Raw genomic sequence first — 15,068 nt, forward strand, 5'->3', positions numbered from 1 at the left:
TCCAGTCGTTAAGAATAAAATGAACGAATGCATGCCGAATCCAGAACAAGTTTTGGATTTCACCCTTGCAGGGGGGGGGGGGGAGTCCAGGAAATCATTGAAAAATTTCTTCAAACGTGACATTAAGAAAAGGCAGCCCTTCCATACCCGGTTCAGAACCCAATGTCATTTGATTAAAAGTAATAAATGAAATATAGAAGTTCAGAGGGGAGTTACAAGCCGTATTTCAAATAACGATTCCACCCCCAACTTCCCTTTAAGGGCAAAGGCCCGCGTTTTCCCCCCATTGTGATGTGCATCAATACGGAGGAGGGCGGAGTCAGCCTAAACCGCGGGCGACTCGCCATTGGTCGGAGACAATTTGATAGGGTTTTAATCAGCCAATGAGAGGCGCACTTTTAATGAATGATGATGTTTCCTCTCGCAGAAGATACGCGGCACGGGCAAAGGGACAAGCTCAAATTCGAGCTCGGGAAAATCTTCTCGCGCAAAATTTTGTAATGATGTGTAAATATTCATGGCTGCCATTCCAACTTAGCGGAGAGGAACGAACAAACGCCCCTCTAACTTATTGCAACATTTCTTCGTTTCGGTAATAAAATCGCGAATATTACTCTTTATTACTCCGCCTGCTCCACTGCCAAGGAGAGGCTTGAAAAAATTTTCTTTTACATTTTACAGCACATTGGTTTGCGGTGTGTTATCTCTACCATCATTGCTAATCTGGGACATCTTAATGGGAAGAGAGGCAACTTCTAAGGTCACGCGCTTGTCGATAGACGTCCACAAAGGGGCCCGACCGCCCCACAGAATCGGTTCCACTCTGAAAGTTGTCCTACGATTGCTTCGTCGAAGGGATGAAACTTTTTCACTAAAACTTCTGTAAGATCTGATGAAGTCTCTTTTGCCAGGCGAAGTTTTATCAGTTGATATCATTGAATCAAAACATGTTTTATATTAATTATTGCTAGAAAGAAAAAAGTTTAACAGCAATAAAGAAAAAATCCTCCAACTTAATGCAAGTCAGGAAAGCAATCAGTTTAATAGAATTCTGCAGAATATCATTTCATAAATCAACTCGAATATATTTCATTGGGGTCTTTAAATTTCTTGTCTTAATTTAAAAAAAATGTTTTAATATTTTTTGCTTACGGAAATTTGTGGGGAGTAAATAAACTTACTAAATCTTTAAAAGTGGAAATATTTATTGTATTAAAAATAAATTATCATAATGAGATAATTTTTTGTATTTAATATAATAATTTTGTAATAATAATAATTTGAGGAGGTTATAAAATTATGATATTTCAAATGGCCTCTGCTGATATTATAATAAATCTTATTTAAAAATGCATTGTTTAAAAAAAATTACAATTCCGTCGATTTTTATTAGGATTCGCTACATATTTTTGCATGATTTGGAATTATTGAAAATCTGATGCATATTTATGGGTCAAAACATAAACAGTTTCCTTAACGTAAAAATATAAATCTTTCTCTGCTCGTTTCTTTTCCCGAGATGCCCTCTTTTTTTTTCTTTACTTTCGTCATTATTCTCTGCTGACTGAGGGTCCCGCAGACACATCTGCGTCACAATTAACTGCCATCTAGCGGACGAAAGAAGCGTAGAATTCAGGCAAAATAAGAGAAATAAATTTTATGAAATACATACAGCTAAATTTATTTGTAATATTTTTCTACATTCAATAGATCATTTAATATGAACAGAAGCAAAAGAAGGAAAATTTCGCAGCTATTTAATTTATTATTTTGGGTGTTATTTTTAACCGATTAGCTAGCTGCCAGTGAGTTTGAAAGCCAATTAAATAGCGAATATTTTCACTAAATCGATTTACTTTTAAGGTATTTGTGAATTAGCTTTAATTTTATTTGCCATTTTATTTATCAGTATATGAATGTATTTTCATTTTTATAATTATATTGTATAAATAGTGGGAGAACTTTAGTTTTCTTATTACAAATATTTTTCCTAATCCTCATGCTTATTTAATGTAGCTGATCTTTTATACTGTATTTTTAAATTTTTTTATTTACTATTCAATAAACAGTATACTGTATTTCTTTCTGTAAAAAACGGAAATGTAATTAAAAAAATCCTAGTAATATAACTCAAAAGAGAAAAGCACGAGTTGGAAAATTCAATTCGATATAGTATATTAGTAATATACATTTAGGGTATTTACTAGTTAAAGTATAAAGCAAAATAATCAGCAAATTTCATAAAAATAAGGGTTATTTTTAATCATGATGATATATATTCAAGATATGATTCTTTGTTCTCAATATGTTTAATTTACACAATATGAAATAAAAAAAATGATAATATATCCTTATGATCTAACTTCCCATCCTTTTAAAAAGCTAAATTAAATAATTAAATTATCTTGGATTTCTTGAAAAAAAAAAACCATAGTTGTAGGATTTTAAATAATTCTGGACATATGAAATTTAAACAATTGTGTGACCAATATTGTCTTGAAAACTAATTTGAAAAATTCTCGGAATGATTATTTTTTTTAATGCTTATTTCTTTTAGGTTTTCTTCATTAAAGCAGTTTAAGAACTGGTGTATAATATACTTGTAAAGAGTAATTATTATATTTGTCTATATTATTTTTATTTTACTGAGATTAAAATTATATTAGAATTCTATCTGTTCAACAATTATATGGTTTTGAACGTTCAAAAATAAAATAAAAAAAATACTGAATGAACAAAAGATTTTTAAGTTCCATTGATTCTATCTTAGGTAATAAAAAGTAATACATTGGTTTTAAAATATATTATGCAGTTTCGGGCTTTGTGTTACACATTTTAAAAATTTGTCAAACTAGCTTCTGCCATTTAGGTTCACCTTATTTCACACCTTCTACATTTTTTTTTATGATAATGATATCAAAAAGGAACTTCAGTTTGAATTTAAAATTTTACAGTTTAATAAACCAATAACTCGTTTGAATAAAAAATACGATTTATATTTTTCAGTGTTCTGCTTGCAATCTTATTAAAATATTTTTTGTTTGTTTAAAATGAAAAGGCGACGAAGAAAAATTAAAACAAGAATTTTATACCCAAGCAAATTTCATCCAGAAAATTGTGACACTTTCATATAACAGCATCTTTAAATTTTGTTCAAAATAGCCAGAACATTTTATACTCATTTTATTAAGAAATTATAAAAATAAACATTTTATAGCTATACCTAAAAGATGAGTTAAATTCATGTTAGCTATTCCAGAAAAAAAAAAAAAAAAAGGAAAAACCATAATAAAAGTCAAAATAAAATCCATAAAATTATGAACTGAAATTCTTAAGGCAAGTTTCATATTAGAATTATGGGGAATTAACAGTGTGAAATCTCTTAGTTTATTTTAATTCTAAGTAAGTAAAAACAGGAAAAAAGACAACAATTTGATGCATGCAAAACTTTTGAAATTACTGTATTCAATAGAATTCTTTTTATATACCATTATTATTGCTTTATCTATTTTTATTTTCTTACATAAATGAAAAATTGGGAATATGGAGAAGTATTTCATTAGGATTAAGAAGCTAAAGATAACTAATGATAAATTGAAAAAAAGTTCTAGTCTGAAAATTATTCAATGTATCACATATTATTAATCTTTTATATAAATAATACATCTAATAAAAAGCTATCAAATTTTTTTTCTCTCCTGAAATTCTTGGTAAAGAAGAAATTAAAGTCGCTATTCATACTAACATATCATTTTTTCACATTTACTATTTTTAATTCAGCTATGAACTTTATTATTTCAATTTCCTAATTTATTTTTCGTCTACTCCGTTAGGAAAAACAATCTGAATCTATAATCAATACATTAAATTATTATAATGGTTATTATATCATATTAATGTTTCTATAGACAGCACATTTTTACAACAGATGTTATTTTAACATTATAAACTCTTTTTTCCACTTCAGATTACGTTTGTAAATTTGCTTTGATTCATTAAAACAAAAAATTATTTACAAAGCGAATTACCGGATGTTTTTTTCTTAATATGTTTTTTTAGAATTACAGATTAAATATTACGGTAAATAAATAGATATTTGTACCAAGATTGAAATTTATAATACGTGCTGAATTTTGTTATAAATTATTGAACTTTTTATTACTAAATTTATATCCATTCACATAATATAGTAGTATTACTATTTTGATTACACTATCAATTAAATCTATGTGGGTTACTCTAGAGAGGTCAGCAAATATTTTTCTCCTCTGCCTTAAATAATCAAATCTAGAATATACACGGGACCTCGACTTGATAAAAATAGAGGTGTATCGTATTTAAAAAAATGAATTTAACTGACACAAATTTTGATAACGCATTCATTCACGAAATTCAAGAAGTATTGTCTAGTACAATACTGAATCATAAGTTTGCTGGGTTACAACTGACAGATTTTAAAATAATGAAAACTTATATGAAAGATATTATCGGAATTCTTCCTTTAACTAAAGAAGTAAATTGAATTCAGAATGAAATAAATTGTTAACAACATGTTAAATACTGAAAGCATAAAAGTTAAAGGAAATAAAACTTAAAATGAAATTGAGGAGAAATGAATTTTAGGAAAAAAAGAAAAGAAAAGTGATTTATATATACTTTGAAATTTTTTAGAAAAGATATTATAAGGAAACTCGTTCTTAGAAGTACACTGTTTCCTTCAAAATTTTGAATGTTTGTTGTTCTTCTGTATTACATTGAATTTTTTTAAAAAAAATCTTGAAATCTATTATCTGAAATGTATCTTTTGAAATAATGCATAACAGAAGATGGATTTCAAGATTTCATTTTCGTACGTAACCTGGATTGAGACATTTAGTTGACTCTTCAGATCTTCCATTAAAAATTTTTTAGTAAATATTGTAATGAGCAATATTATATTTGTATCCTGGAATGTATAGAACATCTTTAAATACATAGAGTCCATTTATTTTGGTTTGCACTCAACACAGTTTGCTTTATTTTATTATGAATTCTACAGTGTTGAAAAAAATTAAATTTAAAAATAAAATTTTATAATATTATAAAAAGATATTGTTTGGGAATCCAAAAAGCTAATTAATTTTAAAAATATTCTGAAATAGGACTATATTTCAAAAATTGAAATCCTTCATAATATGTTTGACAAATGGGTCTAGTTTATAACTATGCCTATATGCATTTTCTTTAAACTGATGAAAATTATATATACTTAACATTCTTAAAAATGGAAGTGATAAAAATTTTATTATTCAGAATTATATTGTAAAATATATGTTCTCTCAATAATGCAAACGTTTTGTTCCAAAGAAAACACTTGCAATATTCTGTCATATTGCAAGCGTTGCAATATTGAGAGAATATTGCAAGCGCTTCGTTCATAAGCCATCTGTTTATTTTTACATGCCGCAATACGGTTCCATAAGTTGTATATGCAAATTTCCTAAATTACCTTCAATAAAATTGTGAAGCGAGTTTATGTTTTTATAGAAATTTAAGCTCATAATAATGTGGGATCAAGAAAATTGTGAGTTAGAAATAAAATCTTTGTACTCTCTCTAAAAAATAGTTTATCAGAGGAACAGCGAGGTTTTGGAATTAAGCGTATCTCTCATATTTTACAAACGATTCGATTCCAAATGCAAAAATCAATAATAAATGCAAATAAATTTTTTTGTAAAACTGCTATATACAAAGTAATTTTAATTTCAGATGTTATGAGTCCTGAAGAAGGTCACTTGAAGACGAATCTGGACTTGATTTGGAATATACAACAGTTAAGAGTGTCCGAATGTATGCAAAATTGTGAAATGTGAAAATTGAAATTTTTATCGATAAGCTGAAATTTGCAGAGAAAATTACGATGTTTCATTGTAGTTGAGTTGCATTTATTGAGTTATCAGCTTCTTCCCCTCCCCCCTTTTAAAAAAACAGATTTTTTAAAAGAGTTTCAAGAAAAAGGAATGAAAAAAGAATAAATTTTTGGCAACTACAATCTAACATTTTGTGTCATTATTTAATTGAATTCTACTATTGCGGATTCATTGTATTTATAGCAATTTCAATCTTCAAGTCTAGATATGTTTATTTAATTCAAATAAGTCTGTTGAGGATAAGCATGCCACCTTTCCACTATAGTCATCTTTGGAGTTGAAACACAGTTAAAACACATATTATAGAGCAGTGCTGAGATGAATGCTAAAATTTTGAGGAAAGGTGTTAGTCCAAAAATTCAAGTATATTAAAAATATATATATATTATCTTTCACACTTCCTATATTTGAAGCATATTGGGTGCTTCTCCTTTCAAATTGATATCACTAACAACTCGTTTCAGTTAAAATAAAACAAAGAAATTTAATGGAATTTTCCCATAAAATTACCTTCTAGAATTTAAATGAACTCCAATTGTTGAGAAAATAAGAAACCGAATAAGATATTCCTCTATTATAGGATAGGTTCAAGATCAATTTGGAAAAACTTTTCAGGAGTTTTAAACGTATTTATTCATCGACATTTTAAGAAGCATATATGTAATAATTTCGGCAGGGGCAATTCATCAAAAAAGCTGCTCTTGAACTAGTTATCTCTTATTGTAACCAAAAACTCCCATAATCTTAGAAAAATGTTCTCTAAAAAGTGTATATAATTTTTGCTTATGCAAAAGGCACAATTCATTATACAATCCACATTAAAATAAAATTGTGTGCCAACATAAAAAAAAAATAATCTGGCATTGCTATTTCTTTTAAAAATGGCAATGCCAACTTTGTAATGAAAATTCAAATTATCCTGAGCGAATTAGTACGAATACATGAAAAAAACTTTGACATAAAAAAAATGATGGTGAATGATGAGATGAAGAAATTTAGACATTCTAATATTGAATGAATGTTTCCATTTTTCAGCATATCTCTATACATAATCGACATATTTTGTTATAGTTTTTGCTTAACCCTTAGACTATTTCACAAATCAAAAACTTGGTGTTTTTATACTTAATGTAATATTTTGAAAATTCTGTAATAAAAATTATATTTTGAAATAATTGAATAGAACGGCATGCAAATGAGCATCTCACAGCCGAAACGCCGCTGTGAAAACTTTCAGTCAGTTCCATGTAGTAGTTCCAAAGACAAGTAGCGAAATTCTAAGTTTCCGCTGTTTTCACTCTTCTCAGTATGTGAAGATGGCCCTTTATCCAAATACAATATATACATATTTGAAGAAGCTATGTTGCTAAATCTTTATTATCTTGTACAAGACGTAAACAATAAGTATTCGTATATTTTGTTGACACACTAGCCAATCGTAAAAAAATATTAGGTTTAAGCTCTGGACAACAGACAATTGCTTCAGATTTGTGCACCCTCTTATAGTATATGCAAAAAGTGTAATAAAATATTAAATGATAAAGATTGTAAGGTCAAAAAAAGAATATAATAAAAATAATAAAGAGAGCAAGATGGTTTTAGAACATAAAATGCCATTTTATTCCACTACTCACTGAACCATTCCACTCCTAATCCAAAAAATCTTACCCTGCCTTCATGCAATTTTTATTGTAGTCTATATGATTTCAAAATGCAAATAAGTACTAAACAGTTGTATTTCTCTTATAAGTATTGCTTCTAAAGAATTCGAGAAAAAATAAATTTCGTCCAGCTATTATATTGAATCGCTGTTGATTTTTCAACAACGCCTTTCTTGGTGCACATCCTTTCATTTTAGATGATGCTAATAATAGAAAGCTTTCGATTGAAATATCAGCTTTATTAACGCACGACAATAGCAAAGACAAATTTCTCTAAAATCCTAGAATAAAGTTCATTCTTAAAAAAAAAAAAAAAAAAGATAGTCATTTTGTGAGACAAGAATATTTAAAGAATGAAGTGAAAAAAAATTGACTAGACAAAGTATATTTCACAAACAATAGAAATACCTCTCTTCAGAGGATGCGAATCAATAACTTTTTCAAGAAAACTGAAAAAGTGATAAGTACTTCAGTTTAGAGTTATCTTTGATTTTAAATGACAGCCAGACAACTAAAATTCAAATATCAAGGGAAAACGTCTTTTCGATTATTCTATTTCTTGCATTTTCGATATTCGGTCATTCTAAGTAAGCTTAAATTAATTGCAATTCTTAGTTAAAAATGTGTTTTTTTTTAATAACACAGCAATAAAAAAAATGTATTTTTTAAATTTATATTTGATGCACATACAAAGCATGTATGTGTGTGTGTGATTTTATATGGTAAATAAATTTATAGGTTATTATTCAGGAGATATGTATTGATTACTTTTTAAAAATATGAGTAAAAATGATAGATAAGTGATATATTTTAATTACTTGAAATCAAAATCTAGCTATCCTTTCAAAAAAAAAAAGATGAGTGTTTAATTTTTTTTTATGACACTTCCTATTTTAATCGTTTTTTCCCTCCATATAGATGTTATTTATGCATTTACTCCTTTTTTCTGTTTTATTCTTAAATGTATTTCTCATATGTTCTTAAAGGAGACTGATAAATTTAAATAGATAAATAAAATCGTGATATGGTTAACACACATTTAAAATATCTCTTATTATTTCCATTGACTAATATGTTAGATAATTTAGTGTTTATGAAATGTTGTTGCCTGCATATCTTAACAATAACAACAAAAAATCAATAATACATTTCAAATTTCCATTTTGTCTCATATGGAAATTCTTGGAAATTAAAAACGAAATAAACAGATACGACAAAAATGTATCACAATTGCATAAAAGCTAAATAATAAACATTTTTTTTTAACTTCTAGAATGTGTATTTATTATCTCTGTTAAGAAATTATTAATTTTCTTTATAGTGCTTAAAGATTTTTTCTTTATAGTCAAAATATTTAGAATTGACAACAATACAAAGATGACCTTGAATTTACTTTGCAATGAAAATATTCTCTAAACTGATGGATTACTGCATTTACAGCTAAATTTTTTGCTTTCATGTGGGGAAAGACCAAATAAATAAACCGAAAGTGTAAATCACTCCCCCAGCTACAATCCTTTCTTAGGAAGTAATATTTTAGTACTCTTTGCTCCATCGAAGAACACTTGAATGTTATTTCAAAACAAATGACAGAAAAAAAAATTTATAATTCAGAGCTTGGAAAAATAGAACACGATTATTAAAAAGGGATTTTTCATCATCAAATATATTATTCTTATTACAAAGAATGATAAAGAAATGAAAAAATAGAATATCATATTTATTTAGATCGACAGTCGTAAAGCAATGATTATATATTCATTGACAGACAATTTGAAAATATCATTCATAATATGAAAATTAGATTTTGGTTGTTACAAATGGGGAAAATTTCCTATAATTTAACACTGAAGGGCATAAAAATTCTTGAAAAAAAAAACTATAATCATGCTTATTTTTATCACCAATCTAATATTCTTTTGATCTATATTATCAAGTTTGAAAAATAGTTGCACGGAACAAATGGTATTTTATCCAAACTTCTTTCTTTTTTTAATATTCATTAAGAGAGAAAAAGCTAAGGTAAAAAGGAAGTTTGTGTTTAGCATTTATCATTTACTAAACAAACCAGTACTGTTTTTCAAACACTGGCCAAATTGCATCTTCCTTTTAAAAGAACACTGGTTTATATTATTTGGATAATTAACTAATACAACGTATCCCATTTCAAACGCCGCCACCGAATACCAGCAACGAAAGGAATGCTCGCCTTCACTGAGTGCTCACGGAAAAGATGAAATTTTTTGTACTTAACGGAAGTTTCCTTTTAAACCTATTGATCTTCCAAAAAAAAAAAAAAAATAAGAGGGGATGAAAAGCATCTTCCCCTCCCTTCAAATAGGACGGTGGCTTTCTACTAGCCAGACCGGAAAATTTGCCCCTTACCCGACAGATGTTTTTATATTCTAGGGCCATTTTTTTCCCCTTCTCTCGTTTCCGTGCTTGTTAAAGCTGGAAAGGGGGGGAAAAATCCGTTATCCTAATGAAGTGGAATGTGAAGTTGGTTTTGTTTTGTTTTTGATGAGTGTCTGTTTTGTTTTTCGTCAAAGAGATGCGAGACGATGACATTAAAACAAAGATAATTGCAAAATGGATGTTCTCGGATCTTTCAATTTGTTCCAGATTACGGACGGATACTGTTGAGCTTGGAAGTCATAAAAACCAGAATAGCTGCATTCATAGGCTGTGATTATGAAACGGATGCTCGCTACAAATAGCGTTTTAGAAAGCCGTAAAGTGTTACGCATACATAAATGTTAATTTAGATAAATATATTTCAGCAACATCATTACAGGCATAAAATGCAGAAAATTGCCACAAAGTTCGGATGTCAAAAATTCAAAAAGGATAAATTTGTATTCGGAAACCTGTCCGGCAAACCTTTAAATTTACATTTTTGTATAGTAAAGAAAAACGCATGCACATTATAAGAACATTTCTTTAATTTTCCTTCATTCCTAAGAGATTGTGAGATTTATAAAAGAAAGAATGTTTATAAAAGGGCAGCTAATGACATTATAAAATAGGTCAAGAATATTTTTTGCAAATTATTCATAAGAATAAGAGCTAATTTCAGTGGCAGATGCCAGTATCTTGCGGCCCTAGGGAATGCACATTGTGGTATCCCTCTTAAGACAATTTTATTTCCCATTTCAGCACATTTTGAACAAGCTATGATTTATTATAATCTAATATTTTCTTATTTTTGTTAACTTTATGAATATGCATTTGTTTTTATTTATCTATTATAATTCCAGAATTTCCAGCATCCATATTTGTACGATATTATGGATGTAGATATGTGATTTTATTAATATTCTAATAATTAAGTGACTATAATGAAGCATATAGGAATCTGACCAATTCCATTTAATAAAGTATGAATATTATCCTAATATGTTTTTATCATTGGCAAAATTTGTATTTTTTTTTTTTTTTTTTTTCTTTTTTTGAAAAATCAATCTACTAGACGTCTCTTTCAATCCAGCAATTCTAGGTAGCTGTCTATTTGGAAAATAGCCACTGACCAATTAATTTATGTACAGAAAACGCAATAAAAATCCTATTTTAGATATCGTTAGTTGTTCATTCAGATATATAACACCAAACAGTCTCGACCAGTTCACTTGGAATTTCTTTTTGGATTAAGTAAGTTGATGTATGAATTGTTTTTAGATTTATATAAAAAATATTAAATAGCGATAAATAAATTTATAAACAATTTGTTAAACACATCAAATTTTGATAGATGAAACTCGTGCAATTTAGGAATCCCTGCACCGACAGTTCTGTTCATGGTGTTGAATAAGGAACAAAGTGTTATCTCTAATATTCTGTCATTTCAGCTAAACTTTGATTTTAGATTTTGACTGGAACTTCTACTTTCAAATTTAAACTTTATTTGTAAATAATATTATATTTACATGAAATGCATTCTTTATACAGAGACTTACTTTAAATAAAAAAATAAAATTTTAAAAATTGTTCCAAATATTCTTAAAATTATTTAAAAATCAAAAAAAAAAAAATCGTTTGGCAACAAAATTGAAATCATTGAAAAGAATTTTTGGAATTTTAAGATGATATAGAAATTATTTGTGTTATAATATTTTTGTACGTTATGATGAAAAGAATGTCGAAATTTCGCGTAATTGTTGTTTAATTAAAATTTCAAAAACATTACTCGTAAGTGCTGAAATACATCTTTCAAAATATATTGTACCAAATTTTGATAGTTCTAATCTAGATAGTTCTGTTTTGTCTTGTAGAATGCCAACTAACACACATATTCATCTTTATAAATAACAAAGACGAATTGAAGTTGTTTGTCATTTGAGAATAAGCATTGTTATTTTTTTCCCCTATACTATTTATTAATACTGGTTTGTTGGTATTCAAAATATTCTTATTTTAAAAAAATAACAACATTGAAAATCATTTATTATCTACAAAAGCTCTTTTTTTTTTTTCTTAATTCATTTTTGTAACCAAAATATTTTCTTAACAATCGCAGAGTATTCATTTTGATGGAGTGAAAAAGATATATGGAATCTTTTATTGATTTCTGAAGCAGTAATTTTCAAATTTTCTTGAAATTGTTAAATTATATTTAGGTTTTTGCATTTATTGTTAGTAAATAAAAAATATTAAAAACAATATCGAACTTGAAACCCGAACATATTGGTCGTAATATACAGTCTCTAACAATCCGAAATTTGGATATGTACAATACTTATTTCTTGTGCAAGACTTTTAATTAAAATGACACAGAAAGTTAATGAAAAAAGCAGAAAAAAGTTTAATATAACATCATAAATGTGCTTTAAAATTGCTAGTTTCATATAAGTTAAAAATGTGAAAGCTGCAAATTTTTTACATAAATTTAAGGGCATAAAACAGCAGCAGAGATCCTGAAATGTCAAAAACACTGTGACAAACAGCTTTAAAATCAACTTTGGATTAAGAAGGTTACAAGAAGCTTGCATCACAATCATATGAATGAGAATAGGCCAATCAGTAAATAGATACAATACTGTTAAACAATATACAGAAATGCAGAAGAAGAATCAAGTACATGCATGCTTAAAAGCTTCCTTGATTGGCACTTTGTTTGCCATTTTTTTGAAATACGATTTTAATAAGAATTTATTATTGGATTTAGTGTACAAAACGAAAATAAGATGTTTACAGAATAATATATGACGTATATATTATTAGATTTCAAATATAAGCTTTTACTACTGATCCTGATAATAAATGTTAGTCAGCAACTGCCCAAGAAGACTTTTTGGCTATTTGTTTGCAATGCAAAACTAAAATTTAGCCCTTGCCGACATCTTTTTTTCCTCCGTTTTTGCTGATAATTAGTCCTTTCACTAGACTATTTAAATTCTGTTCCTCTCAGCCTGCGTATTAAATAGATTATGTTATATAACCTTAAAAATGAAGGAAAATATTCGGATTTTGATCTGATGTTCTCCGAAAGGAAATTATATTTCATATTAAAAGTTGTAATATGCAAAAGAGTAACGATGAATAACAGAAAATAAATAAACTTCGTTGGTTATATATTGAATAAAATGTTTGAAATACTAAGAAAATAATTTCTTTCTAAAATAAACATCAAATAAGATAACTTCTTTCAAAGAGAAATCTCCGATCATGTCCGCGCTCAAACAATTTACAAAATTACCACATTTGCCCGTAAGAAGATTGAGAAATAGACTGAAAAATATGAAATGAAAAAAGAAAATGTGAATAAATAATAGAGCTTCAATAGTTAAGCTAAAGAAAATAGCTAACAGATAATATTCTTCATTAAAATCAGCAAATTTCTTATAATTCAAATAGCATAAAAAATAATATTGAAAATAAAGATTAATAAACAGAGAATAATTCTAAAGGAAATATATTAAAAGAGAAAATAATGTTCTTTTGCTGATATATCTCGATCGTTATATATATTTACTAACAATTAATAGCAATCACAAACATCTCTTTTCTGTTTTTATTTACCAAATGTTTGTTTAAAAGACATGGTAACATTAAAAAAGGAAGGAACTTAATAGGAATTCACTCTTAGGAATATTAATTATAATATTTGAAAGAAAAATTTTACTATCAATGAAATTTGAATATACTTCGCTTCACTATAAATTATTATTTCTTTTCATGAAACTATATTTATGAAAAAAGGATATTTAAAGTATTATGCAATAGCGTGTGAATTTTGATCTAGAAAAATAACTATGCAAACACAAGTTGGAAAATACTGTGAAACAAAGAGATGAGGAAATCGAAACTTGATTAAGATAAATGTTTTGAAAATAATTGGATGAATTTTTTTGAATATGAGCTTTATTTTTAAAAAATTTAGATCATAAAATAATTTTTTTTTGTGAAAAGATTGTTTTATAGAGTAAAGTGGGGGAGGGGGATTTATCAAGACAAGTTTCAAAATATAAGATTGAAATTGTTCTCAAAATCTATACAGTTTCTAGATTTTAATTAGAAGGTCTACATGGCCAATAGTTATTCCATATCAAAGGGGGGAAAATCACAAAATAATAACAATTTTAATGAAGAAATGTTATCTAATACTGACAGCTATTCAAAGAAATTCACTTAGAACAGTTAGAAAATACTAGTTAAAAAATGAATTTCAAAACTGGCTATCCCGTTGTCCGTTATCTCTGAAAAGATATGAACTAGATTTAAAATCAATAATTATTTTTATTACAATTTCACTTAAAAGATTTACATCTCTGAAAAGGCAAAGTGATTTCAGTCAAATGCGCAAATATTTTTTCTTCTAAAATCTTTAGGCAACAATTGAAATAGACATTTTCATCTCTATAATTAAATAAAGACTATTTATAAATATAAAAATCAAATTTATTAATAAAACCAGCTGAAGATGTTTCCCCAAAACTTTCTAACATATTCTCCCATAAAGGCGTTACTCTACTTCCCCTTTTCCCCACATAAAATTGTGGATCTTTAGTAAGATCTTGAATGCTTTGCATGATATTGACGTACAATAATTACGAAATATAGATCTTTGGCGGGAATTTAGCATTTTTACTGAATTTACAGTGAAATCTTGGCAAATCATATATAGTGGGGTAATTTTACCGGTCTACAGTCCAATGAATATAAAAGAACAAGGAAATCGAATATGCATTTTGGAGGCCTTTTTTTCGTTGGATCAAAACGAAATAGTCATAAAATCACATACCAAATTTATTGCATTGCAATAATTGCATTTTTTATTATTGCATTAATTTTACAAGTTATTGCATTTACGTGCATGAAAAAGTACAAACCAACAAATAGTCAATCTTAAGACAGATTTAGTTCAAAATTTTATAAGAATATGCATTTTAGAAGTTGAAGTTGTCTACCAAATTTTAATCTATGCAACTCTTTACGTTTTGTAATTATAGAGATCACTTTTATTCGGACAACCGGAAAGAGAAATTTCCTCTAAGGATTTCGT

At 27.4% G+C, this 15,068-nt stretch overlaps 1 long non-coding RNA gene across 3 annotated transcripts in view; it reads left to right on the top strand.

The window, feature by feature from the left end:
• The window catches only part of LOC129980028 (uncharacterized), a 186,380-nt gene extending 180,390 nt beyond the window's left edge, over nt 1–5,990 (top strand). For all 3 annotated transcript variants that reach the window (XR_008785231.1, XR_008785232.1, XR_008785233.1), the window contains one exon: nt 5,749–5,990. This is a non-coding gene — a long non-coding RNA (uncharacterized LOC129980028). The remainder of the gene's footprint in view (nt 1–5,748) is intronic.
• Nucleotides 5,991–15,068: the final 9,078 nt, after the last annotated feature.

Source organism: Argiope bruennichi, chromosome 1, assembly GCF_947563725.1.
Source record: "Argiope bruennichi chromosome 1, qqArgBrue1.1, whole genome shotgun sequence".
Taxonomy (NCBI): domain Eukaryota; kingdom Metazoa; phylum Arthropoda; class Arachnida; order Araneae; family Araneidae; genus Argiope; species Argiope bruennichi.